Consider the following 26,791-nt stretch of genomic DNA (forward strand, 5'->3'; position numbering starts at 1 on the left):
ATCTAATGGTTTATAAGAAAAGTGTGAAGAATCTGAATATCCAGGAACCCTTTCAGGGAAGCCTCATTAATATTAGTGATTTAACTGCTATATATAAGAGAAGACCAAAATTCTGTCTTGGGGTACAGACAAAATCCAGCAGTAATTTAAAGTATGAAGATATCTACCACTCACCTGTAGGTGTACTCAGAGTTCACAAAATAATATATTAAGTCCTAATATCTCACATTGACAAAGAATAATCATTAGGAAGATCCACTTAACTCTTTTTAAAAGGTTGCAGTGAGCTGAGATCGTGCCATTGCACTCCAGCCCAGGCAACAGTGCAAGACTCCATCTCGAAAAAAAAAAGAAAAAAAAAAGCTGTCCCTCAAATAATACAGAAAAAAAATCAAAGAGTCATCAAAGATTAATTTGTTTGAAACCATGAGCCACAACTTATTCAGCATTATTTTTCCCTGCTAGCATAGTACTCTGCACATAGTAGGTTGAGAAAAAATAGAATTAAATTGAATGCAAAATGAGATTAGACAAAAAGATGTTTAAATTTCTGATTTAAATTTCATGAATTACAAACTGCCTAAATAATCAAACCGTTATTGATTATAGCTGATATTCATAGCTAAACTCCAGAATTCACTGATGCATTAATAATGAAATGTATTCCTCTTTCCTTAATTTCAGATAATGTGAGCATGTTCAATCTACAGCTTTGATTTCAGTGTTTAATTTTATTATCAAAGTATTAAGAATATGCCTACCTGGTAAGTGTTTAGAAACAAAGAAACTGACAACTTTGGGAAATATATATGTTCTGGAAGAACGAAATTAAGACATTTGCTTTGTGTTCTTTCTTTAATAGTTCCTAATCTCCCTTCAATGTATTTATTGGGCATTAGTTGTTATCTAACACAACAGTTCTCCTAGTAGAATGAAATCAACCTTAAAATAAAGAGCTTTTCAGGAGTAAAAAGAGGCTGTTACAAAAGAAAAATGCTAGAGGGGAATTATCTTTATATCACATATTAATTTACATCATAGAAACTTAAAGTTATATCATAGCTGTACAATTAGCCAAAACTGAATATATTTTATGAGATACTGATTACTCACAAGAACAAAGGGAAATCCAATTGAAGGATTAAATTCCTGTCAAAACCGGTCACTCATGTGTCTGCACGTATATCGCAAAGTGTTTGTGAATTTGATGTATATTCCAGGCATAAATCCCCTTTCCAGAGAGCAGAAATTCCTAATCTGCCACACTTCAAACTGAAATAGATTCATCAGCATTTCGGGTACGTAAGAACAGCTCCCCAAATCCATTGGCAAAGGTTATTTGTAAGTGGAAAATCAAGAGACATAAAGATTTCAAAGTCAAAATGCAATGTTATTTAGTTTTCTGCAGCACATAACAAGGCAAAAACTTTCAGTTAGAGAGAAAAGCAAAAGCAAGATCATTGCTCCTTCACAGACACTGGTAAATAAAGAATGTATGCACAAAACACCTGGATTTGCTTTCCTGTTTCCTTGCCAGTAACTTTTTTTATACGATTATCTAACAGTCAAACAAACCTTCAAAGCAATGAATTACGCATAGACACACAGACACACTCTCACACAAAAGAGAGCAAAGCTGATGCTATTTAAATATCATGAAATATTTTCCTAACCATGCACAGATGGAAGTACAGACGTTTCTGCCAACCGCCTGGTTCAGAAACTTTGCTCTATTTTTAATTATTTGGTTCAGAGGACCCATTTGTGATTAACTTCTGTGTTGCAGGGCAAAGGAAGTAAAGTTCCTGACCCACAGCAAAGAACACAGATAGAAGCTTAATTATTTTTAAACAGCTAGTGTAATATTGTAAACCATGTGTAGAAACAACTAATTTGTCAAAGACCAGTTGATGACTGTTGCAGTTTGAAGCTGTAGGGTGTATGAAGAACAGAAAAATCCAAGGGAACTTTAGTAAGTGATGCCAAAATGAATCTCATAATGACAAATAGATTTTCATCTCTGAGAAATAACAATGGAGCAAGAAATCGAGAGGAAGAAATTAATAGTGTTGTAAGGCCTAATCTCATTAGCAGGAGAAGTTTCAGTTTTGACTAGCAGCAGTGAATGGAATGCCAGCAGCCTTAAGCACAGGAAATGGACTCAGATGCAAGAAGTTGGTCAGGAAACTCAAGCCATAATATTCAGAATCACACACTAGAATTTTAGCTGAGCAAGATGAAATCCCAGAAGAGAAGTAGAAAGAGAAGCGATGGTTCAGCAATAAGACAGAAAAGATGGTCAAGGTATAAACAATGAACAGGTTGGAACTGTTTGGAACTGTTTTATATTTTTAAGGGCTGTGCATTTACAAAACAAAAAAAAAAGTAGTTTCTAAGTAAGAAAACAATAAACCCAAGTAGCAAATTAGTTATAAACACAGAAAGAAAACAAAATACAAGGCATCCAGTTAAGAATTTTGAAAGCAGAATAGGGCTAAAACCTAACAGAACTTTATTCCTAGAGAAGCTTTCTCTTGATCAATAACCCTAAAATTTTAAGACATTCTGTATTTAAGTCCTTAATGTACTTGGAAAACCTCAGAGTCTACTGAATCATACAGGCCACGAAGAGCCAAAATATTTCAGGAGTAATAGATGTTGCTAAAAATTACATTTGCAGCGAATCCAGGACCAATGCCAGAATGATCTGGGAATTTAAAAAACAAAACAAAACAATAAACACCTAATTTCTCCTTGAGGAGAGTAGAAATGGAGAACAGAAACAGAACTTCCTTTGCTGGGAGCTCTCAATTGTGAAGCTCAGTTCCTTAAACCGCTAACACTGGCTATTAGCTTTCAGCTGGGCTGGTTGATATGGCAAGACCCTTAGAAGGGCACATCCATATTTGTGGGTAATTATGGAATTTCAACAACTGGAAGCAACTCAGGGAGCCATCATGAGGAGAAGAAAAAAGGTAATCTGTTTCAGAAAGTCCAAAATAAAGTGACTTTATTATATACATATTCATATTCCTCCTCTATTATGCAAATAGGTGAAGTATGTGTATGGGTGTGTGTATTGGCAAAAGACTAGAATTTTAAAAAAACAGGATTTTAAAAAAAGCACATCTATGACTGAATTATTTATAGTTGCAAATGGCTTCATAATACCAACCTAGTATTATTACTGCAGGCACTGGCCCTGGCTTAGAAATGTTATTTCATTTAGAAATGTTTCTATTTGTTGTAACACTAGCCATTGTGATGGGGTTTGACCTGTGTCTTTGTCCATAAAACAACCCTATAAGATATGTAAACATGAATTCAATTTTCTTTAAGTGAAAGAAAGCAAAAATATGGTTGTCAGAACAAGAACTGCTTTCTGTGAGATATTCTAGTTAAATGAAAGCTATTCAACTTGAATCAATTGCTGTATCCATTCTCCAATACACAGCAGATTTATATTTCAGAAGGTTTTTGACAGAGAACAAAATGTTACTGAAATATCTCTTCCATTCCTTTTGTCCTACATAACATTCCATGGGCTGAACTCCCAACGAGGGGCATATATTTGTCAGCTTCTGTTTGCACTTGTTCTATTCTAGTTTGTCTTTGTTGCAAATTTTCCATTTTGACCCTTTCCTGACAAAACATTAATATATACATTTTGGTTGTGTTACGACTTGTTAAAAAAAAAAAAAAAAACCCTGACATTTTTATTCTGTACCACCTTGAAGCACCTATAACTTTATAAAATAAGCCCTGCTATTTAAATCAGTGATCAAAATTTTTTTATATCTGCTTATGTAAACACTAGAAATTCAGGGAGAAAATTCTTCCAATCCAACAATCCACACATTCCTACACAAAACCAATCACTTGAGTATTTAAAAGCTAGATCTGTGGCGAGAGACAGGCTAGAACTAGCACAAACAAGTCTGTGCAAGATGAATTTATCCTCCACTGCCTCTACTCCAGGTCATCCCAGGACTATGCCTGTGAGCTAATGCCAAGATGGAAAAAAATGGATGGGTGCCTTTTTTCTAGTGTATTTGTGTAAAGACTCCCCAGGAGCTCAAGAGGGAGTTGCTGCTCTGCAAATGACAAAAGGTGTGTAGCTGCAAGCCAATCAGGCAGAACATTTAACATAGTCCTGGCCATTAATGACTAAGCCTGCGCCAGCTCAAAAGCGGTCAGAAACAGACGTCAGACTATGGGACAGCTAAAACATTGATTCTCAGGGACGTCGTCCAAGAGGAGGTCTCTGAAGCTGGGTGTCATCCTTTAGGGTGGCCCAGAATAAAATGGTGACACATTATGCCTCCTGGCGAGTTCATAAACACTTTGAACGGCAAAGACACCAAGTCCCGGGGACTTCCAACGAAGATCTTGGGGCAAGAGGAGATGTCCACCAGCACTTTCTGTTCTGTGACCTGTTAGAGAGAAACATTCTTAGCTACTCCATCACCAAGCAAAAGTCCCCGCCAGGCTGTATCTCCTTGACTCCTGGGGGAAAAGCTGTAAAGAGATTGAGGAGGACACCTAAGAGAGAGATAGATGGCCTCTGTCTTGTTTGCAGTTTCACTAATGAGGTTTCCAGATATAAAATCTGGTTTCCGTCAAGTCTAAATGTGAATCCGATTCTGAGTATTTCTGCAACTAACAATATGGTCACCACCAAACTACTTCTGCAAAGAAAGAAAAGGCTTCATAATAGTTATTGCTTCTGGCACCAAGAGATGGACAGTGTATTTTACTAAAAGATTAGCCACTAGATGTTGTAACAGTACATACTTAATTATTGGGGAAGTAACTCATGGTTTTTGCAGATACAAATGTCCAGCACCAGCTCCTTCTTGCCTAGCAGAATAAAGCTGATTCACAGGTGGCTGGAAGAGCTTCTTCTAACCTCTTCTGTAACATCTAGTAGAAAGACAGCAGATATCTACACAGAGAAATGATCTGATTGTACAATCTTCCCATCCACAAGGACTTCTCAGAGCAGATGACATCAAATTTCAAGATTCCATATACGAGATCAATTTGATTTCCTGATGTTTTCAACCTTGCTGACATGGGTTCATTAAAGGAAATACACCTCAGAAAGCTCAACTTTAAAGGTGCAGTGGCTGCAAAATGAAAATCATTCTCTGTTTATCCATCAAGTTTAGGCTCCGGCACTATAAAAACATCTAACATATAATTTTTTTTTTTTTTTGAGACAGGGTCTCACTCTGTGGCCCAGGCTGGTCTTGAACTCCTAGCCTCAGGCAATCCCACCGCCTTGGCCTCCCAAAGCACGGGGATTCGAGGCATGAGCCACCGTGCCCAGCCTCTAACATCTAAATTTATAATGAAGCATTGTTTCAAGGGGTAACTGGGAATTGCACATATCCAAGGGACTGGACTCGCATTTCTTCACCATTCCAGCTCCATCTCAGTATTGTTCTAGTGGGCTAACTCAATTAAGCAAAGACATGTCTTTTCATCCTACAACTTCAGAAAGGCAAATAATTTCTGGGGTATCTTGGCTGTACAAGGAGATGGAGAAAAGAGCTGAACTACAAGTCAGAAAATCAGGGTTACAGCACAGGCTACATGTATTTCTAACCCCTGGAATCTAGTAAATCAGTCAACCTCGTAGGTTCTGTTTTCTCCCCTAGAAAATGAGGATATTTTTCTACTCAAGGAGTCGTTATGACTATCCACTGAAACAGTTTATCTAAGGCACTCTGAATTCTGTGATGTGCTATTATCAGCTGAGGCAGACTCATGACACATTAACCACTGCACATGGTCTGGATAACTGTGGTTTTAAAGGCTGTAGTTACTAAATCAGAGGCTCAGACTGCAGAATACCATCAACAGAAGGGGTACTTTTGACTAGTCCTACAAGAGAAACAGGAAACATAGGACTTTCCTCCCAGTATACTCTTTGAAGACCCTGGACATTTAAAATGAGAAAGTTTTAAAAACATTTTTTTAAAGGCCATTTCTTGAGACTTCAGGGCAAAAAGTTAAATTAAGTGCACCATTCAGAGACAGAAACTTTGCGATTTCAGGTCACCGAATGTCCTCTGTACAGCAGGACAGCCAACAGCAGTGTTTGGTCATTTCCATATATTAAAAAACCCTCCCTCCAGGACTTAAAGATGATATGAACTGTGTTATGGAGTTTAGTCTGAGGAAGGCTCATATACTACTGGTGAGACCCACATTTCAAGGTCCTACTCAGAAAGACGTTTCTTCATTTTAATGTTGTTTATTACTCACATTTTCCTAATCACTAGGATGATTGAAACAGCTTTGCAGCTCGCTGGGAGGAAAATTAAAGAAAGTAGTCTTCCTCCTTTTATATCTGTTTACACAGATTGTTAAAATAGTACAGTTCATTTGGATGATGTTGAGATGGAAAAAAAATACAACTTGTTCCTTCTGAAGAGTAGAGAAAGGTTCAAGGGGTTACAGAGGCTTAAACAGAACAGGAAAGCCAAAATAAAACACTGAAATTTGGGCTTAGATGCTATCACCATATTTCCTTCAAACTCAATAGAAAGCAAAGTTGTATGGAAGGAGATTTTTAAATAAATAACCATGTCATTTTTTTCTACTGTCAATACAATAATAAACTTGTCTTATGGGTCTATGACCACTTACAAAAGAAAAAACAAAATCCAAATCAAACCAAACAAAACTGCTATCTTTTGAAAAGTATCAGATCAGACACCAGAAAGGCAGCAGCTGGGGAACACATTCTTTCCCAGTTCCTTAGATGAAGGCTGTTTCCCAATAAAAGCCACAACTTGGGGTCATACTTCTCTCTAGTCTGGGTTGCAGTGACCCAGGCAGCTCCAGAGGTGAACTGGACACAGAGCCTGGAAAAGGGGAAGAATAATCAAAACAAAATTCATCCAGAGTCCTTTCTGCCTCCACTTGGAACCTGCCAGGGCAGAGCAAGGTTGAAAGGGCCTTAGGGTACTCTCCTCTGGGGGCGCTGCAGCGGTCAAAGGACCCAGGGCTTCAGTTTCTAATGGGAGGCATTTCCATACCTGTCAGAATCTCTTAACAGGTTCTGACATATGGTCCAACATATGGTCGCTCACACCATCGACCACAAATGCACTCCCTCCACCTGGAGAAGGTGTCCTCACCTACCAACAACAGTGCAACTTCGAGATGAAGTCATTTACAACCCAGAGGAGATGGATGGTCACCTGGCCGGCCAACTCAAAAGGGCACAGGTAAGATTAGATGGACCTCCTACCCCACTGGTTTCATACTTGATGAGCAGGGTTTGCAGAAGAAGGTTTCACGGTCACCCTACCCCTTTAAGCAGTTCTTCTTTCTATGTGGTACCTTACCTAAATCTAACCAACCAACCTCACTTAGAACTTCAGAACTACTCTCTTCCAGATAAAAGTATCTCCTTGGGATAACTATCTCACTAGAAACTTTCACCTGAGTTGCAGAGTATGACCATGAGAGCACTTAAAGGAGACTGATCAAAGTCAGAAAACAGATGTTAAGAACGTGAACCTCAAATTCATTTATTCATTCGACACAATAGCTGCATTTCTAAAAATCTTCATATAATCGAAATTCAGTAGGACTTTTTTCACTGAGGAGGAAGACAGTCTTAGACATTCAAAAACAAAAGCATTTTTCCTGTATTGAATTTCAATAATAATAGTGTTTTGTGTGGTTATAAGTGCAGTACTATAAAACTTAAATATGACTGAGCGAATTCAGCACTCTATTACGTATAGCTTTCATTCCAGAAAATTCATCATTGGACCTTTCTTTCTCCTTAGCACAGGCTTCTTACACATTTTTGTCACCTTTTCACTCACTGTGCGATGGACAAAGCACAAAGCCAGTGGAACAAACAGGTGCCATAGCTTTTTCCACCACTGTGGTTCACAGGACCCCATGCTGGTTCCTGACCACAATTATATCCATCACAGTCCATATTAATAGATGGAATCACATCCAATTTGTAACATAAACATCACAGGGGGAATGCCTGTATGTATTGCCGGTTCACTAGATGCCACATACTGGAAAGAGGGCAGTCCCTCCTATCGCTGGGCCGGGAAAAGGGTTGTGAAGTATTATACGAGGGGAAGAATGGGGTGCTATGGGAACCCAGAAAAGGTAGCAAATAACCTAGTCCCTAGTCCAAGGGCTTCGTGAGGAAGAGACTCTAAGCTGAGATTTCAAGAATGAGGGAAAGGTAGCCAGACAGTGCGGGGAGAGGAGCTGGGTTCTAAGGAGCGGGAACAACATGTCTAAAGGCTGGAACACAAAACAGAGTATGGCGCTTGAAGGAGGAAGTGCGATGGGACCGACATGGTGCGAATACAGGGCAACATGTGAGTGATAAGGCTGGAGAGATAAGGAAGGTCCTCAGAACCTACTGAGCCAGGCTAAGGATTCTAGACTTTATCCTGAGGACCATGAGAACCCAGGGAGGGGCTTAAGAAAAACAGAGATGTCAGCAGATTTCAAATACTAACAAATGTTCACTTTGTCTTCAAAGAGGAAAAACGCGTTGGACCAGAACAATAATACATCTAGACAGGCCATTTAGGAGGTACATCGTATGCCAAACCACCCCAGCTCAGCAGAGCCACTCATCTAAAACTCAGACTTTGAGGCCAGCCTTCCTCAAAATTCAATCCCTAGGAAGCTGTTCCCAATCTTCCACTGGAAGAGCTATCTCCGGAGAAGAGCTACAACAAGAAAGGAATCAGGGTAGCATCGTGCCTCTCTGGTTCCTACACGGATGAAAACCAATACCAAGGAGCCCATCCCTTAGCAGGGTAGCCTGCTACGTAGCAGAAATTTAAGACAGAGAATGTGAAGACCCCGACCCCGGAGACCTGGATAATGGTTAGACTTTGGCCAGGCCTGAAATTCCTGACTGATCTCTCTAGGCCCTAGTGAGAGAGGCTGCCAGACATGTTTCTACCCACTGCTCCCAGAGCAGGGCTCCCTGAGAAACACACAGGTCAGCAACGGAGGGTAGAGAACTGGGCAGAGAGGATGCCACAGCCAGGAAACCGGCACAGGGTGGGTGAGCATCAAGGAGTGAGGGGCAGGTGGGAGAAGGGGAAAGGGGCCCTTGGAAATAGAAAGACTGGGACTTCGACAGGAAACAGTTCCCAAGGGGAAAAGTGAGCAGAAGAAAGAGCTATTCCCAGCAAAGCCATCCAGTGGACCACTCACCAGCCTGGTGCAGAATTTGAGCTGCGGTAATCTCATTTATTCCTTCCAGGTTGGCCCTGGGTACAAGTAGAAGAAAAGAGAGGCTAATCATATAAAAACTTGAACCGTGGCCGGGCACGGTGGCTCACGCCTGTAATCCCAGCACTTTGGGAAGCGGAGGCGGGCAGATCACGAGGTCAGGAGATCAAGACCATCCTGGCTAGCACAGTGAAACCCCGTCTCTACTAAAAATACAAAAAGTTAGCCAGGCGTGGTGGTGGGCGCCTGTGGTCCCAGCTACTCAGGAGGCTGAGGCAGGAGAATGGCGTGAACCTGGGAGGCGGAGCTTGCAGTGAGCCGAGATCTCGCCACTGCACTCCAGCCTGGGCAACAGAGCAAGACTCCGTCTCAACAACAACAACAACAACAACAACAAAAAAACCCTTGAACCGTTGTACAACAAAAAGCATCATCACTGAAATGAAAGGACACTGGACTAGGGAAGTAGCTGTAGCAAATATGACTTTTTAAATGGATTAATATCTGGAACACATAAAGAGCTCATATACATAGATTAGAAAACATCAAGACTTCCATTTGCTAATTGTAAAAAGAACAATTAGTAAATAAACACAGATGGAAATGTTCCATCTCTGAGAGGGATCAAAGGAATGAAAACTTTAAAACCAAAGAGCCTATTAAATTAGCCAAAAAATAGTAAGTCCCACAATTATTAAGATTGAAGCTAGAGACATTCTTGTATCATTAGTAACAATGTAAATTGGTACAGCCTTTTAGAAAGCAATTCAGAGCAAACTCCCTCTAACTTAGTAATGAGCCTTCTGATGTGAGTGTGTCCTCGGTAAATACTAGTGTGCAAAGATATTCACTGTGGCTTTACAACACTAAATAATTAGAAACAACTTGAATGTCCAAAAATGATAGGAAACTTAAAAATTAAGATAAAACAACCTGACAGAATGTTATGTGATTCTTGCAAATGAGAACTGTATAGCTGAAGTTAGTAAGAATGTTTACACTAAATGGGAAACGGAAAACTGAAAAAAAGATGTAAGTTCCATCATCAAGAACTAAAAAACAACACATAAAAATGAACTTGATTTATGGACTGGAATGGTGGAATCAAAGGGAACTTTTAGCTTTTATTGGCTTTCCTTTATTATTGTAAGGTTTGGGCAATACATGTTTAAAAACATGGTATTTTTATCAGTCATGTGTAGTAAACACTCTTTTCTGTGGAGCAGAGCTACCTGCGGAAAACATCACTGCCAGGTTAGTGGAGGGTGCTTAGTCCTTCCCAAATTTCAAAGGTCCTTTTGAGATTCAAACTCTGCCTACTAAGACTGGCTGCTCTGAGAAGCTCCTCCTACCCTGACTATACCTCAAACGCAGCACTTTCCTTTGTTCTTGCTTTTTTTATTCAGCTCTTAAATGCTATGCCTTCCGTGTGTGTGTGTGTGTGTGTGTGTGTGTGTGTGTGTGTGTGTGTGTGTGTGTGTCTGTCTTTGTTTTTATTAGTTATTGAGATACTAACATAAGCAACATCTAGTAAGTGAGTGCACATTTAATCTTTCCAGTGATTCTGTGAGTTAGGTGGTATTATCATCCCCATTTAACAGATGAGGAAATTGAGGATCACAGATTTAAGAAATGTGACCTGGACCACAAAGCCAGGAGCCAGAGCCAGAAGGATTCAAGCCTCAGTCTCCCTGACTTAAAGCCCTCATTTTCACCCTCCCTCTCTGTCAGTGAAACAAATAAATTAAAACAACAAACCCTCTCAAATGTCACCTTTTCTATTTGCACCAGCTGCCTAAAGAAACTATTAATAATTGCAATGAATCAAGAGGCATCTGTATGAACTGCTTATGAATTAACCAAAAAGACAAGGCAGTGCTGCACACACTAATTGGGAAAGTTGATGCAGAAGAGAAAAGGAATTACCTAGAGACTAAAACCTGCACCTGCAGGTAAAACCAAATGACATCAAAACGATTTCTACTTGCAAATTAAAAGCAGAATATGGCCCTTGATATTACTGCTTAGAAAAGCAGAGCTTCTGCACTCCTCTTGCAAAAAATAATCCCACAATCAGCTGAAAGATTCTTTCCAGTTATACTGCATTCCACCTCCAGAAATGGATGTTGTTTGGGACATGGTAGCAAGAACAGTAAAAAGGAGCAGAGGAAGGATTCAGGTACGAAACTAATATAGATGGGTTGATAAATGATTTTAGGCACCGCTTATGACTTACTCTATAAATAATGACATAATAATAGCTAACATATAAATTCTAATTAAATACAAAATCTAACAAAGTCAAACAACAGTAAATGATGTTTGACAGAAGCAAAGGTCTTGGGGGAGCCGGGAGCAAGAATTACAATAAAATCTATTCATGGAGCTGTACGATGTCAGAGATAGAAGAGTCCCGAGAGATAATTTCTTTCAACCTCCTTGTGTTTTAGAGACAGGAAAACTGAGACCCAGCAAGGTAGAGTGAGTAGCACAAGTCATCCTGTTGCAGGGCAGGCAACAGAAACGGAGCCTCCGAAGTACCAGTCCAACAGCACACCATACTCACTCTGTAGGGTCCTGGAAGACTACTCCATTTTCAACCATATTTTCAAAAGAGCATTAAACATTCTATACATATTAAATTCCTTTTTAATAATTTTCTAATGCACAGGGGCACATTTTAAAAAGAAGCCTGGTTTTGATTTCTTTTGGAAAACTGCACGCTGCTCGGTGTTTAATCTGGTATTGAGTGAAATATTAACAGGCCATATAATGGTTTCAGTGTTCCTTCAGTAAAGCTAAACAGAACTCGAAAAACATATCCCCCAGGCTTACAGTGGAGTTTCTGGAGCACACATTAAACTCCACGCTCTGCTCAACAAGCCCATCGCTGTTAAGTAACTCATCAGAAAATAAAGAGGGAATTACCAAAGGGGAATTGCCAAGCAATTAGTTCTCTGAAGCAGATGACATACAACTGTTACAGGGAGGAGCTTCCCGGTTAGTCATATGTCAGAGTCAGAGCCTACTAATCTGTAAATAAAAATGCACCACATATGATTACAGCTGTGATGTAGGCTGAAGCTGCCAGGCTAGGGCACGAATAGTAAATCTTGCATCCTCTTCTCGATTTCCGTGGGTCTGTAAAAGCAAGAGAGGTTGCCTTTGAAGACCAAAAAAAAAAAAAACAAAAGTCCTCAGTAATTTTTCACTCAGCATAAGAAAGACAATCTGGCCTTCCCTAAGCCAGCTAAGAGAAAAATGATCTTTCTTCTCTATCATCTTGACATGAATGAGCTCAGATTCATTCACTGTTCTAGTGAAGGAGAGAAAATGAGACTGGGCGAGGCAGGGGCAGAGGGGATGGGAGTTCTAAGCTTCCTTATGGCCACCCTGACTAAAGCGTGACCTCCTTTCGCTGCACGTTTTATTCTTAGAGCTTGCGTTTGCCACCACAACACCACCTATCACACTGGAGAGATAAATAGTTCATATCTGCCAAATCTTGCAAGCTGAGCGATGACCCAGTGAAGTTCTTTTAAGAGTCAAAAGTTCATCATCTCGCTGAGACTCTTGATGCTGAATAACATTTGGAACCACCTTAAGCCAATCCCTGAAATGGATAAGCAAATTGCCACTGTTATCATTTTCTTCAATTAATAATTATTGAAAATGCGTAGGAATCTCAAGGAGATATGAGTAACAGTGAAAGAACGGGAGAAAACACCACAAAGCCTGCATGGGACAGCCTGTATCAGAAAGCTCATATGTGACTGAACAGACAGGCAGGCATCGAAAGACAAGGCTCCAAGGAAGGACCCTTCCTTGATCCTGACTTCCTAGACTGTGTCTTGTACCTGTGGCATGGCTCTTTAAATATTATTCCAAGCCATGCCCTGCCTTATGCACTCGACTGTAAGCTTCTTAAGGACAGGGCTTAAGGAATAGGGCTGAGAGTGTAGACTGGGATCCAAGCATGATTCTATCACTAACAGCTGGGCAACCTTGGGGAAATTATTCACCCTCTCTGTGCCACAGTTTCTTCGCCTGTGCAATGGAGAAAATAATGATGCCTACCTCAGAGGACTGTAATGAGGACTCAATAAGTTAATATGCAGAATAGTAAATGTGCACTATTGATCATCTCCATATTCCCTAGAGGGCCTTGTTGGCATAATGCCTCTCATACATTAGATGCTCATTAAATGATTGCAGACAAGAACGATCTGCCCCTGGAGTTGTTTGCTCCATCCCTCTTGTTCCTGTCTTAACCTTCTTGTCTTTGATGAAAGTTAAATAAGTCACTGCTTTTATTCTGAGCCCTTTTGGGCTACAAAGAGAGCCCATCCTAATAACTCAGGATGAAAAAAAACACAACTTAATCCTCAAATTTTCTCTCATTACATTAAAACAGACTGCTCACGAAATCATCGTAACATCATCTCCAGCCTTCTCTTTCACTTTACATCAAGAAGTCTTAGACTAACTTTCTCCCCAGAGCCAAGATTCACCAATTCCATATCTCTTTATTTTCTATAAAGTATAAATGGGAAGCCAAATTGTTCAAAGAGCTGTGTCTAGTAGCCAGGTATATACAGTACACACGCACGCACAGAAACACGCACATCTCACATTTTCAAGAGTCTGCAGAAAGCCTCCAGGGAATCCTCTAAAGTTACAAAACACACCCATATTAATGTAGTTTATCAAAGTACAGTAAATGAATTGCCCCAAATGAACAATTGCTACAGAGTCAAGTAGATGGCACATTGTGATTTACGCATATCACATGAGATGAATGAATCGACGGTAGAAAAGATCAAAGAAATGCTGGAATTGTTGTTAAGATGTACAGGGCTTCACTGAAAATCTTAATAAAACTGTTTAGAGGAAAATAGAAGGATCATTTGTTTAAAGAGATACCGCATACGCTGAATTTCAAACACGGCATTCATTTTTATATATACACACGTTAGATTTAGCTAAAATTAGCTCAAGTTCCTATTTTTTTAAAGGTCTTAAAGGAAGAAAGGTTTTGACAAGATTTCATTGAGCTGTAGTTCAGCACTGAGTTTCTGAGGTGCCTGAGCTGCAGAAGAGTCCTTATGGCCCACGCATACATCACCCAACTCCTCCAGCCACCCAGCCTCCTTCACCCCAGATCATGAAAAGAAGGCAGACGAAGGCCGTGCCACATCAGTGTTCAAGCTACTCTCCGCTGCCTCTTACCTTCTCTCTACACATTCTACACCAGATGACATCATCCCTGAATTCAGTCATCCCCTTCCTGTGTCTCAAACTTTTTGCCAGGCCCAAGAACCCAATTTCAAAGATCACTTTTAGGCCAAGCACTCCTGCAAATTTATCTTCCGACTCGACCTCTCAGCAGTTTTATTCCCACACTCTCCACTGTCTGCTCGAATCCAGAAATTCAGATGTCCACCAGCATCTAGGCTTCAGTCAAAATGTCCTGGTCAGTTACATACCGTGCACTGGCTTGTTATGTCCCAGACACACACATGGCCTTCCTCATGCTCCATCCATCTCTTCCCACAGAAATTCAATCTAGCCGGCAGAGCTCAACTCAAGTGATCCCTCCTCCTCAAAGTCTTTCCTGATCACTCCTACTCAGCGTCACTCTTCTGAATTCCTTCACTGTTAGAACACTGTTAGAACCCCATTCTATTTGTATTCATTATTTCAGAGAGTTTCTTCTTTCCCCTGCCTGACCATGAAGAAAATAACTGCCTTCCGGTAGCTCTTATTCACTTCCATTCCCACAGCACCATGCAGTAGTTTTAAAAAAAATTCACAATGAATAAATGAATGAATCATTTCTTTACATAAATAGTGACTGTGAACAAGTTAGGTCATAACTTGCTATAGCTGTATCATATTTATAAAATAACTAGAACCAGAAAGAACTATAATGTAGGTTTAAGAAAAAAACTGAATGAATGTAACAGAGTACAACATGAATGATACTATTTTTCTGCCTACGTTGAGCCGTCAATCGTGAGGACTGTAATGAGGCCATTATTGATGCAAAATGTTTAGATAATGCTTATAAACTTTCTTTAAATGCAATCATAGAAAATGTCAGCGCTTAAAATTCAAGGTGACTTTGTGCTACTTTGTCAGTATTTTAGTATTCATAAGACACTTAAACTTGCCTAATATACTACAAAAACCTAGGTCTCTTCTCAATAAGCTGCCCATATTGACCAAGAGATATGACTTTTTGCTGCCTGTTTTTTCACAATAAAATTCTTGAGATATTTCTGTTATCACAAATAACTCCCTTTCAACACCACAGGTTAAAAAAAATGCACGTGTACTCAACCCATCTGCAATTAAACTATTTCCCCAAAGATCTAAATGTGAGGATTTTCAGCCTAGCACATAACTGTTAAAATGAGTATCATCCCTAAGAGATAAAGTAGCAGTAAGACACTCTACCCTTTTCTTTTCTTTTCTTTTCTTTTTTTTGAGATGGAGTCTCACTCTGTTGCCCAGGCTAGAGTGCAGTGGTGCAACCTGGGCTCATGGCAACCTCTGCCTCCAGGATTCAAGCGATTCTCCTGCCTCAGCGTCCCAAGTAGCTGGGATTACAGGCACCTGCCATAATGCCTGGCTAAATTTTATACTTTTAGTAGAGACAGGGTTTCATCATGTTGGCCAGGCTGGTCTCGAACTCCTGACCTCAAGTGATTCACCCACCTCAGCCTCCCAAAGTGATGGGATTAAAGGCCTGAGCCACTGTGCCTGGCCCACCCTACCTTTTTCATTCAGCTGACACTTGTAGATCTTAAGAGGCTTACCTTTGCATGTAACTTTAGGTTACATTTCCACTTAAAGAACACCTCTCTAATCCACAGCCAATAAAATGTAAGGAATCCAGTTCCACATTTTACAAGAATATCGTGTTTGTGATGACTCTTCCCTCCTCCACCTTGTCCCCCACTGGGACTTTTTTGGCTATTTTTCCTGAGGCATAATACTTCAGTCACTCAGGTTTTTGTTTATTTTTACTCAGACCACAAATAACCACATTTATGCATGCAATTCATCAGTTCATTTTACAACAATCTAAGAAAAAAAAACCACACATGCATCCCATCAGTCAGAGAGTTGGGATAAATTCAGAATTTAAAATTCAGCGAAAACAAACAAAAGGCTCCTTGGCTTTGCAGAGCCGTAGATGTCTACAGGGTGGGTCCAAAGACCAAGGTCCAGGTATATTTACATATTGCTAGTCATGTATGGTTCAGGAGCAACCATCATAAAACATGACCATAACAATCAACCTGTTGAGGGATAAGTTACTTGATAGCATCTGTTAAAAGATACAAACCACACACCAGGTACTATTCTACCCACGGTATATCTACTATTTTACTCCATCCTCACAGCAGCCCTATAAGAAAGTTCTAATATTACCTCCATCTTATACATGAATAAACTGAGGCATCGAAGGGACATAGGACTACTCAAGGTCACAATGGCAGCTCCAGATCTTAAGTCCAGATGGGTTGATTACGGAGCTCCATGCTCTTATCTAAGATGCCAGAGAATTTATATGTAACTTAAAAATTGGCTCTTAATGTAAAGAGGCAGCTCTTTCTTCAAAGAAATCTGGTCAATCATTGTTTAAATGAACCTTTTATAAAGCAAATATCCATCCACCTCTTGAAAAATGAGTTTTGAAAATTCAAATTTTCAAATGGGAGATTTGCTAAAAGTAGAATGAGCTTCTCCCCAACTAAGTCTATAGAACATAACTTAGGAAGACCTGCTGGAAGACCGGCCGACCCAGGGCTTCCCAAACCTGTGGAGCATCAGTGCCTAGACAGATCAGTGATTCCAGCAGGGAACATTCTGATTCAGCAAGTCTAGGGTGGAGCCCCAAATTCTATTTTTTTAAGCTCTCCAGGTGATTCTGTTGCCTAGCCAGGCTTGGGAACCTCTAATCTAGTCTGTCTTCACAGTTTCAAGCAGGTCCATTTCCAAGGCAAATAGAAATTGACCCCCTATTTTCTATTTCACAATCTCCCTTGGCTACATACACTCAAACCCTTCTGTTCCCAAGCCCTTACTGCCCCAAGTTCTAGCAAACCTCTTTTTCTTTCCTGATTTAATTTGAGGCAATATCCTCTGGCCCTTTCTTCAACAGAGAACCATGAGTCATCACCATTGCATACACCCTGTGTCTGCATGACTCTCCAGGCCAGAAAAACTTACTGTACGTGGGAAAATCAGGAAGTTGTAAAATCCAAACAGACACAAAGAAATTCAAGATTCAACAAATACTGGTTCCCCTAAACAAATAGGTCTCTGTTTTGCTACGCATATATTATACTACAACAGTAATCTAAAATGTAAAAACTGTAACTGAAGATATCTGGTAGCATAGCATTCTTAATCGTACTAAGGAAAACTGACAATTAAAATGATAGGTCCAAGCCCCAATTGGCAATTATCAATCATCACAAAGTCAAATGAACGTCTTCATGAACATATAGATTAAACCAAATAGATAGATACTTTAATCCAAGTTTTAAAAAACAATTTTGGCAATTTCTCAACTTCCCACACTATGCCCAAATAGAGTTTGCAAAGAAAATGATATTCAACAGCCAACGAAGTAAGGGAGCATGGCTAGGAGGCAATCTTCCAGGTCAGGACTTTATCCTCAGATGGAAAACAGAGAGCATCGCAAAACTCTCACCTGACATGTGATGCACTTCCCTGTAGTGGCAGTGGAGGAGGAGATTGTTGTACAAGGATGACAAACAAATCTGCAGCTTGAATGGACCACCCTGGTGACTGGATGCACGATGCTCCTGCAATGGTCCAGGGAGTGCAGGAGAGGAAATCCAAAATGAAAAACAGAATAAACTGCTTTAAAAAATAAGTCCACCTTAAGTGTCTATGCACCGAAATACAAATTTTAAGAACATCACATTCGGTATTCTGTTGTATGAGAATAATACAGATCCCAGCCAGCTCAAAAGGCAGGTCTGGTTTTACTCAACGAGGCTCAGAGGGAGGCCAACATACAAAAAGGTCATCCCTTCCATCAAATTAAGAGGATGGTCTCCCCATTTGAGCCAGCCACTGTCATTCTTTTCTCCAATGATTCTAGCCAATCATCTGATAAACACATGCTGGTAACTACAAGGAGTATCAGGTGAAAATGGGCATGGATTGAATAGTAATTGAGCCAAAGCCTAATTTTAATGTGGCATGTATTATCTATCAACATGCAACTTGAAAGACAATCATGAAAGCGCACAGCTATTAGCATACCAGTCCAATGGAATAAAGGATAAAATGCAGAAAAAAAGTGTAAAGTGTGCATTTATATTCACTAAACTTTCCGCTAAACTTTAAATTATTTAAATACTGAACGTATATCTCATTTTCATTTTGCCACAATTCCTTGCACATGGTTAAGTAAAAATTTTCCATTGTATGATGAATGAGTGAATGTGTGAATGGATGAATGAAAGAAAGAATGAATGAATCTTCCATATACCTTTCCATCAGGGAGCTTGGTGCTTGTAGTAGTTTTTGTGAGGTAAAACCTATGCACAGAAATGGAAGAAGTTGAGGACTTCATCGGCTAATGTATTTTTTAGCCCTATCCATTAAAATTGTATTCTTAAATACCGGTAATTCCCAATTATCCACATTAAACAGAAAAAAAAATTCAAAAAAAATCAGTAGCAGGGTTACTATGAAATCATCCCTGAACTAGTGAATGCTGGACTGATTTTCAGTCTTTGATTACTGGAGCTGATCTGCACATTTGCTTAGGCTGATTTTAAATTTAGTTTGGGTTTCCTAAGCTCACGCCAGGTAACAGTAGGAAGGAGGAGGCCCAGGTTTATATTGGATGTCAGAAAGAAACTATTCTGGAGCTATGAATATGATCTCCAATGTGAATAATCCGTAAACAGGTAAGTGAGCCAATTATCCTTGGGTACATGGCAACACATCTCGGTAGTCATGATTATTTTCATCCATACACACTCACTATTTTTAAGAGCACAGCCCAGCTGGAAAGGAAAATAACTTCCACTTCTTTCCAGCACTTTTCAAAGTAATGAACAGTAGCCAAAATATTCTTACTTCTAACTAATCCATTCACCAAGCATTTATTTAAGCATTGATTGCATGCCGGGGACTGATATGCAAAAGAAGTAATTCTTGTAGTCCTTGGTTTCCCCACGTATCATCTGTGTGTACAGAGAAGGAAGGTAAGCTGTTCTACACTATAATGTCTTTAAAATCTTTAGAAGGCTCAGTCCCTCCACCAAGAAGCCTGTTGAGTTACAAATATAAATAATGGCCAAGTTAAGTAGAAGTTTACAAAATTCTATTTAATCTTAGTACTTCTTTAAGGATGAGGAAGCAGGGAGGGAGGATCATGATTTCATCTCAAATTAAGCATCAAAATACTTGATTCTCAAACGAGGTGCAGGTACCATAAATTCGCAGACAGTGCTTTTTATGAGCTCACCAGTTGGGAGAGTGTTTGCCTGTATGACAATGTGTGTGCATACAATCCTGTTTACATATCACCTGGCAGATAAGGTTTTATAGAGTCCAAGTTACAACCTCCTCCTAGTTTGCCGAAGTGCAGAGGAGAGTCAAACATGATGTAAATGCCATAAAAGATTACTTTACTCTTGCATGAGTATGCTTTCTTATTTCAAAAGCGTTTGTGTTGCTGCACTAGTTAGGATAATAAAGAGAGTTTACATAACTTGTATTCCATCAGTGGGAAAAAGGAAAGAATACAAGCAAGGCAGCATGTATTCACTGCAAAAACTTACAAAATAATATACAAGAAAATAATTTATAGGACATTTTATACAGTGATATACACCAAAAATGGAATACTCAATATTTTTAAAGCCCAGCAGAGCAACATAATACAATACTATTAATAGTGGAAGATTAACAAGAAAGATGGCCTAAACAAAACTGATGTAAAGGTCAGTAAACATCAGGAGATAATGTGAGAGACGGGGCCAAAATTAAGGGCACAAGAAAATAAAGTTTGCCACACACAGTGACAGAAAAATATATTTTCTTTGAACGTTAGAAGGATAGATGCTATAGGTTAGTAGCTACAATAATTGTCACGAAAAACTTCTGCTACCTAACTCATTCAAAACTTGTCATGTTAAAGGGCACCTAAGTGGAAAAAAAAAAAAAAAAAAAAAAAAAGAGTTCCTCTTAGCCCAAATCAAAACACCACAATCGGGGAAATCTCTGCCCTCTTAAGTCTCAAATTCTGAGTACACTACCAGGAATTTTCTGAAAAGTAATTTTCAGGTAGGATACAATTTTTGCTTACATTGTGGCAATTATCATTACATTTTCATTACTCCACAAATGGGATGCATTAAAAGTTACAGAAAAATCAATGAAACATTTCTGTTAACATGAAATATGTCAAACAAAATATAATGCTTGTTGCTTTTTTGTCCATAATTGTTCTTTCTAAACGTGTTTTGGTACATTTCAGATGGTAGTAATGCATAATACAAATATTTATAGTACATTAGCCTGAAAGTTCAAATTATGACCATTATAAAATATATTACTACACTTATAAAGACAAATATCCATAAATATAATTATAAAAGAAGAAAAAAATAAAAAACTGTTTCCATAAGATTTGCCTAAAACCATTCTTTTTATTACTTCTGTAATTTTAAGCATTTATATATTTTTAAAAATCTCAATGTAATTACGGCTCTTTCAGCCAACATTTAAAAAATTCTGTAAAACTTCTTAAAAAATTTTTGAATGAGTAAATTTATTAAACTAAATTACATGAAAATAAAATGTGAACATAATTGATGACTAAAAATTCTTATCTTAGAAAAAGATATGCAAGGTCCTAAAACAGAAATTATTATTTCTATTACCATTTCTACAATTTATTGCTTTCAATGCTTTTATCAAAATAAGGAGGGTCCGCTTCTGATAACCTTGGAAGTATGACCAGAACTAAATCTGTCATTTGAAGCAATTAAACTGCACAGATCTAAATCTCTCACAGAAACCAATCATTCGAACTACTGAATTACTCTGAAAATACAGAGCAAGGAAAGTCAAATAATCTATCTCTCCCTTAAAAAAAATAGCCTGTCTTACTGCACTATGTCACTTTACCGATGCAAGTATTTAAGCTGTTCAGATCCTTTGTGTTATTTTCAGGTAACTACAGTTTAAAGAATTAACATTCACTCCCACATTTACCTACTTACGTGAGTTTCAGAATTTTAGTAAAATATGTTTATTGCTTAACTTTTAATAAGAAACAAAATGAGTGTTACAGTGTTAGTCATCAGAAACTGTCACTCAAGGTATGTGCAAAAAAGTAAAATCCACTTGACATTTCAGAATGAAAAAACAATAAAGTCACAACATTATTCAAAAGAAGTGTGAGTCCTTGGACTCTATAATGACAACAAAAACAGGAGTCATAGTAATGTTTACTAATATTTCAATAATCTCAGCACTGGCCTTTCCCAGGACTCCTAGGCAACTGACTTAGGTATGTTGAAACTTACAGGCATTTGAGTTTTCTCAATGTAATCTTGTGGCTAAAGAGTTTTTGTTTAATCTTCCTCTAAGTGTAAAAGACAATTCAGAAGTCCGGAAGTCTAGTTGTAACATTTTTGACAAAGTATCACTTCTGTTTACCAAACCCTCTTAAAACGAAATCCACAAGTAAAAATATTGCCTTTGGTGGTTCCCACCAAGTACATTTTTTTATACTTATTTTCACATGAATTTATTTGTGCACTGAAAAATATATGTTCACATTTTACTGCAAGTAAAGCATTTTTCTATATGTTGCAAAATAGAATCCAGGACCTCCAAGGCATTGTGTAATATTGACATCCTTGCTTCCCATCTATTTACCACCTTATAAAAGTTGAGTACCTAGAAGAAATAATAGCTCATTTTAACTACAGCAATGCTTCATCTGACCAGGCCACAATGAATTTACCAACCACATAAACTCACAAAACGGTAAAAACTCGTACACCCCCTGTGAATAGTTGAGTAGCTCTCTCAAATCCTAGCCCTGGGGGAAAAAATTTACCAGTTTAGCTATGTTGGCCATAAAATTGTAAACTGACTGGCAGTCACAACTAAATCAAGATATATTCTCAATTATCTTTTCTTTTGAATACCAGGGTTATGAAAATACTCCCCACTCCCACCCCCTGCCCTGCTTAGTTGGATTGCCTGAGCAGCACAGAGCTTCAGCAACTAAAGCAACTTTTCCTTTCTTCCTTTTTGCCATAATATTATTTCTCTTCGCTTAGCCAGCTTCATCAGTGGTGCCCTAATGCAAAGACTAGAATACTGCTTTCTAACTGCTCACTAAATTACATCCTAAAATAAAGCACATGTTTATTGTGCAAAAGCACCATGCATTATCAGTCCTCTAGCTATAGGCCTCTATCATCTCTCACTTAGCTAAGGAAAAAAAAATCCTTTTAACTTACTACCAAAGATCATTCAAATCACAGCCGATAGATCCAAATTAAGAATGAATACATTCAGAATGTCTGCCTACTGTCAGTACCAGTTTTTGTTATGATGGCTGTCAAGTTTTAAAATGTGACAATGGGAATATATTTTCCAAATAAGTTATTCCCCTGAGTAAACCCTTTAGAAATCCAGCCATTGCTATGGGCAATGTAGGTTCCAAATGATGAACGCTCTTCACACTTGAAAGGGTTAAGTGACTGCAAGGCCAAAGGCACCAGACTGCAAAAGGAATGTTGCTTTAGTGAGCTCTGAAAGGTTTCTAACAAGTACCAAATACTTGTTGATCTGTTCACAATAAACACCAGCAGGATTGTCAGGCTCCTTTCACTGTCTGGGGAGATGCATTTACATACTGCACCTAGGAAGAAGAGCTTGTTGGTCTCCTTTATAAAAGTTGAGTAGCTAGAAGCCTCATTCAGTGTCTCCCATCCAAATGACTGAAAGAAGATGCAATTGAAATAGTGGAGTCTCTCGTCTGGCTTGGGCAGCATAAATGCTGTGCATAAAACACTTGGAGTAGTTCAGGCACAAGACAAACCCACCTGAATGGACGAGGCACACTGTCTGTTGCCATGGCAGCCTGATCTAATTACATGAGTGATCAGGGCTGGAGTAAGGGCACCGAAAACCTACACCACTGACAGGCAGCCAGGAGGTTCAGGGGAGCCCTTCAACCTCTGCTTTATGTAGAAGATGGCATTCAAGTCCATTTATTTGCGGAGCTGCTAAAATATTGACTGATGCATGCACAGTGAGAGGGCAATCAGAGCAGATTAAATGCCACAGCACTAGCCGTTATGGTGCAATCCCCTTCCAAGAGTTCCTGTGCAGGATTTTCTCTTCTCTCTGGTGGTTTCCTCAGGCATAAGCTTCATTCCAAAAAAAGCTCAAGTATCAAACTACCTTTACCCACCAAATAAACCGAAGGGTGGGCTTAACGGGGGCTTCTAGGAACTGCAGCCTCCTAAAAAACCCAAACAGAAATGTCTTAGCTAACACTGTTGAAAAAGTAACTAGCTATGCCTAAAAATAACCACCAAGTAACTACCCACTGCTGTGTGCAATATATAACAAAGATGTTTAAATATTAAAAACAGCCTGCATTATAAAACACAAATGTCATTGAGATGTGACTACTAGATTGCCAAAGGAGAACTTATTTGCATACACACATTCCCGTGCATGCACGACAGGATGTGCAGGGAGAAAGCCACTGTAAGGCATTAGTTTTTATTCTGTGGGTGTAATAGGGTCTTCTAATTTTGCTAATTGTATCCTGTGGATCTCACAGGGAAGCTAAGAATCTCTTCGGGGACAGAACCAGTTTGGAGGAGTCCCTACTGCACAGCATACGGTAAACAAAATAAAAATAGCTTGCCTTTCTTGTTAGCCACATCGCGCATTATATAACCAGCTTCTTCCGACTGGCTTTTTTTTTTTTTTTTCCTTACTACTCTTCAGCAATTTCCCTCTTCTCAAATATTTATATTACCCTTTTATCTGTAGGATTATATACCAAGAAAGCAAAACAAAACAGAGCAGCCACCGGCTCGAACCGAACCCCCGCCGTCCTTAGAAACTGATTTTTGTTTTGTTTTGTTTTGTTTTCTGGCAGAGTCTCGATCACCACCCTACTTCCACCCCCCACTAAGGTTCTTGCTCAATCTCCCTAGAAAACCTGAATTGTTTCATCCCTTTCAGTCAGCCCCCTACGTGGTCTGAAATAAAATGAAAGCACAAGCCACGGAGTTTAAGAAGGCAGTCTGAAGGCTGGGGGCTGAAGAGGGGTCGGGGCGCTGCAGAGTCAGCCAAGTAGCCAAGGAAGGGCCCTCCGCGTCGCGACGGCCCTCGCCCCCCGCCCGGCGCGCGCGCACACACACAAATACACACACACACTCACACACACACACTCACTCACTCACTCACACTCACGCCGCGCTCCGACACCGCCTCACCTCTCGCTCCGCCCGTCCGGCCCCCTTCCCTGCCCCCTGCGGGACCGGCCTGCGCGCAGCACTGGAACCACGTAGGAGGCGGCGGCAGCGCCCCCGGGAGTGGCAGAGTCTCCGGCCCGGCCCAGAGTGAACGAGCAGTGGGGCTCCAGGGCGCATCCCAATCCCCGCAGCGCCTCCTCCGCCGCCGCCGCCTCCTCCTCCTCCTTCCCCTCCTCCTGGCTTCATTCACCCTCCCAGCAGCCGCGCAGCCGTTCACTCCCGGCTCAGGGCAGCGCCTGCCGCGGCTCCTCGGCTCCTGCCGCGGGTGCTGGTGGGGGCGCCGGCCCGGACTGGGGCGCTCGCGGGCTCCCGGCTCCGGGCGGCGGCTGCCGCTGCACATGATCAGGAAGCGGCCGCACCAACAGGGCGGCGGTGGCGGCCTGGCCGTCACCGCCACTCCAGCCGCGCTCCAGGCACCCGCACACCCGCTACCCCCGCGGGGTCCCCGAGGCCACCCCTCTGCGCCCCCCGCCTGGCACCCCGCCGCGCGCAAAGTCCCGTCCCGGCTGCAGGAGCAGTCCCTTCCCCGCCCGCAGCCGCACACCCGGCGAGGCTGGCCCTCCGAGGGGAGACCCCCGCCCCAGGGCGCCGAGGCCGGGCGACCACCCGCGGGGAAGTCCAGCCCTCCCCGAGACCCCCTCTCTCTCACCGCCTTCTCCGGGGAGGAGGAATGGGAAGAGGGCGGCCGGGAAAGGGACCAACCCCCCCACCCCGGCCGCCGCCGCCTCCCCCCAGCGCCACCCGGAGGGAGGAGGACATGGCTCTCCGCACTCGCGACCGGACCAGCAGCCGGGGGAGCGGGGCGCCGCCGCCGCTCTCCCCGCCCGCGCCCCCCGCCCGGGCGCGCCCCCTAGCCCGGCGGGCGCCCACCCAGCCCTTGACAGCCCCCCCGCCGGCCGCCCCTGCGCCCAGAGTGGGGGTGTTGGCCCGGGAACCTGGAGCCGGGGACGATTGTATGTACACACATACACACACACACACACGCACACACACAGAACACGACGCGTCGATTTCCTTCGCTCCTCTTCCAGCTGTTTTCCGTGCAGCCGATTGGGGTTTTGGGTTTGTTTGCTGGTTGTTGCTTTTGCCCCTCTCGGGAGATCGGGGGAGGAGGGATTTTAATCTAAATAAGGGGAGAAGGGGATGGGGGAGGGGGGAAAGAATCAGAGGAGGAAAAAAAAAATAGCCACTTACTGTAAAGTGTAAATGGATCTGGGGTTGCGTGGGGAAGGGGGGGCAGAGGGAGAGAAACAATGTCTTGCGGCTGCTGTTGCTCTGGCTGCTGCTCCACGGGGCTTGTTTTGGATCCCCCTGCAGTGAAACAGGTCCTGTACGGCTCCGCCACTGTAGTAGAAATGATGTCTGCGGTATACTCTGCTCTCTCCTCCTCCTCCTCCTCCTCCTCCTCCCCCTCCTCCCGCTCCCCTCCCCTCCCTCCTCCCGCCCGCCCTCCCTCCCTCGCGCTCTCTCGCGCTCGCTCGCTCGCTCGCTCCAGTATGTAAATGTGTAATAGAAGCCAAATATGGAGCAGTTGGCTGCCGCCGCCGCAGCTCAAGGATCCGACTTCATGGGGGTGGGGGGCACCCTCTGGCGGGCGGCCCGGCGAGCCGCACAGAGCACGGCGAGCGCACCGCGCGGCGGCCGGCCCGCGCCCTTAACCCTTCGCTGCGCGCCGCCCGGGGAGGCGGGCACCTTTCCCAAAGAGTGGCTCGGGATGGGGTGCGGGGGAGGGGAGACGAGGACCGGAGGGCAAGGTTCCTTCCAGGTTTGGGAAGGGGGCGGGGAGCTGGGCGATGAGGTAATTTGAGCGGTGACGGGTCGGTCCTCGCGCGCCTCCCTGGGTCCCTGCACCTAGTTGGAGGGGACTGAGCGACAACGGGGCGCTACTCAGGCAACCTGGGGGACTCCCCCAAGGGCTGTCAGGCTTCAGCTGGGAGCCGATGAAACACCCCAGTGGGGAGGGG

At 41.6% G+C, this 26,791-nt stretch overlaps 1 protein-coding gene across 7 annotated transcripts in view; it reads right to left on the reverse strand.

Moving 5' to 3' along the window:
- ATXN1 (ataxin 1) overlaps nt 1-26,206 on the reverse strand; it is a 453,518-nt gene extending 427,312 nt beyond the window's left edge. For 2 of the 7 annotated variants that reach the window (XM_030817352.1, XM_030817350.1), the window contains exon 1: nt 26,022-26,206. The gene's annotated coding sequence lies outside the window, so the exon portion shown is untranslated. Of the gene's footprint in view, nt 1-17,974; nt 18,090-18,784; nt 20,871-24,788; nt 25,085-26,021 lie in introns of those variants that run through there. The other 5 variants (XM_030817347.1, XM_030817346.1, XM_030817349.1 and 2 more) reach the window with 5 other exon arrangements.
- Between the last annotated feature and the right edge of the window lie 585 nt (nt 26,207-26,791).

The sequence above is a fragment of the Nomascus leucogenys genome, chromosome 8, assembly GCF_006542625.1.
Source record: "Nomascus leucogenys isolate Asia chromosome 8, Asia_NLE_v1, whole genome shotgun sequence".
NCBI classification, from domain to species: Eukaryota; Metazoa; Chordata; class Mammalia; order Primates; family Hylobatidae; genus Nomascus; species Nomascus leucogenys.